The sequence below is a fragment of the Microcebus murinus genome, chromosome 16, assembly GCF_040939455.1.
Source record: "Microcebus murinus isolate Inina chromosome 16, M.murinus_Inina_mat1.0, whole genome shotgun sequence".
In the NCBI taxonomy this organism is placed as follows: domain Eukaryota; kingdom Metazoa; phylum Chordata; class Mammalia; order Primates; family Cheirogaleidae; genus Microcebus; species Microcebus murinus.
In genome coordinates, this window is record NC_134119.1 from 14,546,309 (window position 1) to 14,552,308 (window position 6,000).

Sequence of the window (6,000 nt, forward strand, 5' to 3'; positions counted from 1 at the left end):
CTCTGTGGCTTAGACATTCTAAGTTATTGTGGGTACATGGCATCGTGTTATCGTTTTCAGAAATGTAACTTGGCACTTTCTGAGCCTGGGTTCTTCAGATTTACTCTGGGGTTAGTGGGGGCTTGAAGAGGATAGAATAAAATAGCAACTGCAGAAGATAGAATAATAATTTCCCCACTTTCACTTCCCTGGAGTAGCATTAAGAGTAGATGTCCACGCCCTGGCCATGGCCTTGTGGTGGCAGAGTCTCCTTCCTGGCTCTTGGCGTTGGTCTTAGCTGTGTGGCTGTGGCCGACAGGCTGTTAGCAGACACTTTGCACGTGGAGGCTCGACTGGGCTTGTGCTGTTAGGCTTGCTCTCACACTTTTGTCTTGTATGGAAAACCATTCTTTAGCTAGCTGCTGGTTCTAGAAGTATGGGGGACATACTAAGCAGGTTTGAACCCATCCCATTGCCTAAGATTGGGCCCGGCTGGGCCCAGCTCAGATGAGCCAAGCTCCACTTGACCTGCAGAGGGTGCTGTATGTCACAGTGAGTTTTGTTACACAGCTGTATTGTGGGAATAGCTGACAGATAATACTACTTACAAAAACACCTAGCACAGGGCTGGGCGCATTGTGAAGGTCTAGTAAATGCCGGTTCCTGTCTCTGTCCATCATATTCACTAACATGGGAGCCAAGACATCTCCCTGGTTCTCTCCCCAGTCAGACTTCTGTGTCAAGACCTGGAATGGAAGTCCAGCTGGTGATGGGGTCCTGCCCACACCCTCTTTCGTCATGTGGCTCCCAGCACATCTCTGATCAGAGGTGGGGACCTTCGTAACGGTATCGGCTTATCCCTAACCCCTCTTTCCAAGCAAGCATAAGCCTGTCTCTTCCTAAGCTTCCCTAGACCACCGACTGCAGAGAGCTCCTTTCTTGTCCATGTCTCTCACTTAGCTCAACACAATCTGTTTCTTACTATTCCACTTTTTACCTGCCTTCATTAATGATCACTCTAATATATTAGTCAATATTGTGAAATATCAGTTGCTTATTAGACATGATGCTAGGTGCTTGAAATAAATATTTGTTTAAAAGTCAACACATCTAAGGAAGCCCACATTAATGCTTCATTTACAAAATATCTAATGATTTTGAGTTGCATGTGAGTCAAACTTCCAAAAGCCTGATTAATTATAGAAATATGTTTATAAAAAGTCAACACAACATTATGGTGTAGGTAATGGGATTATCCCCATTTTACATATAAGGAAGTTGAGACTCAGAGAGATTTGGTCAGTTTATAAGTGGCAAAGGTGCTACCTAGACTCAGATCCATCTAACCCTCAAACCAGGCCCTTATCCCCACCTATGCAGCCGACTTGGTCTCTCCAACTGGATTGTAAGGTCCTTAAGGGCAGACACCACCGGATGCACTTGGTGGGGCCATGAGGCGCAGTAGGCACATGGCTGCCATTTAGTGACTGGCTGACCAGAGCCACAGGGACCAGGCAAGGGGTACTCACATTGGTGGCAGGACCAGCCCTCTTGCAGGAGCGTCTGACTCCCTGGGCAGACCCTGTTTCCCAAGTGCAGCATCTGCCAGCCACGCTGAACCAATGCCTACCACCTCTGCACTTCTGCTTGGTCTCGGGAGTTCCACAAATTTCCCAGACACGCAACATATCTCTGGGAGTCCTGGGAAGTGTCTGGATGCTTTTGGTTGCAAGCAACAGAAACCAGGTTTGGGCTCTGGTGGCCTTACCCTTCTCTTCTCTTGTCTGCCCTCCCCATTAAATCCACTTCATTTTCCAGTAGCTTCCCCCATGTCCCAAGCCTGCACACCCACTAGACTGTATCTGTCTTCCCAGCTTCAGAATGACTGGATTACCTCTGGACCGCTCCCTGTGGCCTTCCATGGGATTCCATTTGCTAAGTGACTTCAGTCTGGGTTATCTATACCAGCCACTGCAGCCAGGGGGCCAGAGCTCACTGAAACTGGTTGACCCCAGCAGGGATCCCAGGGCTGGGGCAGGGTCAGACACACACCATCCTCACGGTTGCCAAGTGGTAGGGGAGGGGTGGAAGGATGCTTGGGAGCAGCCACGAGTGTACACGAAGGGGTGATGTGCAGAGAAAGGGGTGGGGCGAGAGAGCAGAAAGGCCGTAGGAGGGGCCCAAGCATCCTAAGTTGATCTCAGATAAGGCAGTGTCCTTTTATAGCCTGCGTCCTCTAAGGCTTTCCTACAGTTCTGGTAGCCCCTGGCAGAATGACTCTCTGCCCTGTGGGAAGAGCGGCCCGTTGGCTTTGTCTGTGTCTGGGTGGGGGGAGGGGTCCTCCCGAATAGATCCTGGGACAAGGACTCCTGTGCCTGTGGTTTACTATGAGGGAGGTGCTCCCAGGGGGAACTGGGAAGGGGCTGAAGAAAGCTGCCGGGATAGGGAGGAAGCCCAGCCAGGGGTGCGCTCGGGAAGAGCCCTACAGAGGGTAGCCTCAGCTCCATCTGCGCAGGAGCTCCGAGGGTAAGGGACACCTCAGAGTAAACTTTACCTGGGGCAAGGCAGCTGGGTTTCAAATCCTCATGCCCATTAGTTGCTGGCCAAGCATTGCAGGCGTGGGAGGAGAATGCAAATGTCTAGGCACCTTGGGCTCACTGTTCCTCTGAGCCTGGTAATCGCAGAGGTTTTGGGGAGGCCCCAGAAGAGGAGCCCAGGTGTCCACTGCAGAGCTGGGATCAGGATCGGGACACAAAAAAGGTAAAAAGGGGCCGGACGCGGTGGCGCGCGCCTGTAGTCCCAGCTACTCGGGAGGCTGAGATGGGAGGATCGCTTGAGCCCAGGAGTTCTGGGCTGTAGTGCGCTATGCCGATCGGGTGTCCGCACTAAGTTTGGCATCAATATGGTGACCTCCCGGGAGCGGGGGACCACCAGGTTGCCTAAGGAGGGGTGAACCGGCCCAGGTCGGAAACGGAGCAGGTCAAAACCCCCGTGCTGATCAGTAGTGGGATCGCGCCTGTGAATAGCCACTGCACTCCAGCCTGGGCAACATAGAGAGACCCCGTCTCTAAAAAAAAAAAAAAAAAAGGTAAAAAGGGATCCGAAGGATGAGGTGGAGCCTGACATGGTTATCAGAGGCCCACGTACCTGCACGGCCACAGTTGGTGGGTGCCGCAGAGTAAGCCCAATCTAAGCCATTTTACCTGGTGACCTGATGCCACAGTCCTCACTACTGTCTGTTGTGTCCCAATATAATGTTTCTTATAGCAGAACTAAGAGGAAAGAGAAATAATTTGTGTGCCTACATCTCTTTAAGTGGAGGGAAAATATTACACAGGGCCCGAGGATGGTTACTGCAGATACGAGATGTGTCCGTGTTGAAGAATGCAGCTCTAGGTGCCCTTAGGAAGCCTCTGTCATGGTGCCCGCTGGGCCCGTCTTGGCATGAGTTGGCCCCTCCTGCTACAAGCTGTGCCTCCCACCAGCTCTAGCTTTTCCACCAAGATCCAGCTGTGATGCTCCCCCTCCCCCGCCCCATCCCATTTTGTTAAAAGCAGCTGTTTTTCCCTTTCCAGCTCTCCAAGTGCTGATTTCATCTCTTTCCCGACAAAAGTTTGGAGCCAGGAGGGAAATGGTTTGGCAGAGAATCAACATGCAGTGGGAGGAAGAAGACAGCGTGGAGAAGGCAGATGCTGTACAGAGATCCGGGATGAGGGACCTGAGAGAAGACTGGACCCAGGCTCCAAAGACCCCCCGAGACAAGAAGCCCCTGGCGTCCAGGCGGGGCGTGGGGCTGAGGAATGCACTGCTCAGAGTTGCTCCTAGCGACTTTGCTGGCAGTGGATGCCAGAGAGTTCTGTTTCTCAATAGTTTCTCTCTTTAGCTCAGGAGGGGTGGAGACAGCCGGTAGGGAGACGGGGTGGGACGTAGGGGCCCACAGCAGATGACTTGGCTCCTCTTATCCTCCCAACCCAGTCCTGCAGGCAGCCTTTTGAACACTGGTGCTATGTGTTGGCCAGGCTGGGGTGAAGGGAAACTCGAGGGATAATGAGACGGTTAGCGGGTGACCAAAGACTAGCATGCTGGTCCCCAAGGCAAACCAGGCTCAGGACCAGTGAGCCCCTGGGAAGACTGGCCAGGCCGGGAGGAGTCCCTTCCTGGGGTCACACATCACCCCTGCTGCCACCCTCAGCCACACAGCCCCCTAGTTCTCTGCATTAAAGTCCCCTCCCCTCCCCAGTCCAGCTGAGGCAACATCTTTGACTGAGTTCTGGAAAAATTCCTTTCTCCGTAACCATGCCAAAAAAGGGTTGAAAATTTCCAAAAGGAATGCTTATAACTAAGACACGAAGGGGAAAACCCGACATGGAGACACTGGTGAGTTTACAGAGTGCAGATTTCTAAGCCCAACATGACCGACCGTCTCATGGAAGATCCGATTGGTGGGCGTGGTAGAGGGGGTGTCTGTCCCTTGGAATTCCTTGACTCAGCACGGCCTGGGTGGAGCCCAGCGAACACAGGAAGACGCCTGATGGAGATGTGGCTGGTGGTGGGGGTTGGGGTGTCTGCTTCCAGCCTGGCGGGGGCCTCAGTGTTCCTCAAGGGCTGGGTCCAAGTCTCTGTCTGGGAAGAGGCTCTCCACACCCCTGCCCTGCCCTGGCCCTTCTGGAAGTCACTGGCTCAGGATACACCCCTCCCCACCCCCTGCAACACCAGCCCATCTCGCTCTGCCTGTCCAGCTTGCCCAAAGCACGCTCAGAGGGTTCCAGGCGGGCTCTGCCCCGGAGCTGCCAGGCTCCGCTGGGTCCTCCCATCGGTCAGCACAGACACCCTGGGGCTCCCTGTTTCCAAATCTGAATCCCTTTTGAGGTCCCTTTGGCATCTGGTTTCTGAGTGAAGGGACTGGATTTATCCTTGGGGAAGTCACAGCTGACCTACCTAAGTGTAACGGCTATAGAAATATTGTTTTTAAAAATAGGTAATACATGTGCATGTTAATGTAATCAAACATGAAACATAAGTGGCTTCTATCCTTGTCTCCTTTTACCCTCTCTGGAGCCAATCTGCCTTGCCCATTTCCCAGAGGTATTTTATGCAAGCATATACACACACACGTATATGCTTTATTAATATAAATATATTAATAGATTAATATAGTTTGGAGATCATTTCATATCAGCACATAAACTGTTTCTTCATTTTAAAAAGTGGCTGCTAGCATTCCCTTGTTGGGCTATACATTTATTTAACCAATTTCTTATTGCCAGGGACTTGGGTTGCTTCCAATCTTGCTCTCTCAGAAAGCATCGTAACTAGATGGTTTGGCACGTGTGCCCTGTGTCTGCAGGATAAATCCCAGAAGTAGGATTGCTTGGCCAAAAGATATGTTCATTTTAAATTTTTATAAATATTGTCAAAATGCCTTCTAGAGAAATTGTACTGGTTTTTTGCTCCCATCAACAATATTTGAGAGTGTCTGTTTCTCTATGTCCTCACCAACACAGAATGCCATGAAACCTTTTGCCAGTCTAAGAGGTAAAAGTAATTGCTATGCAATGATAATTATAATCTTTGCTTTTAATATGAACATAGTCAAGCATATAACTCTTAAACATATGTAGATCCATTTTGATGAGCTTTGCTCTGTCTTTTGCCATTTTTTTCCTATTGGGTGGTTGGTCTCTCTTATTGATCTCTGGATATGCTTTATATATTAAGGAAATTGGCCTTTGCCAACCACATGTGTTGCAAACACTTTTTTCACCTGTAATTTATCTTTTGACTTTTATTTGACATTTGAATAAAAAATTTTTATATAATCAAATGTTTTATTTAAAAAATGCCTTTCAGTTTTTGTGTTATGCTAAGAAAAATCTTTCTCACTCTGAGATTATAAAAAAAGTATTCCATTTTTTTCTAATGCTTTTATGGTTTCAGTTTTAAGGATTAAATTCCTGATCCATCTGGAATTTATTTTAGTATGAAGAGTAAGGTAGAAATTCAGATTTAATTTTTCCCAGA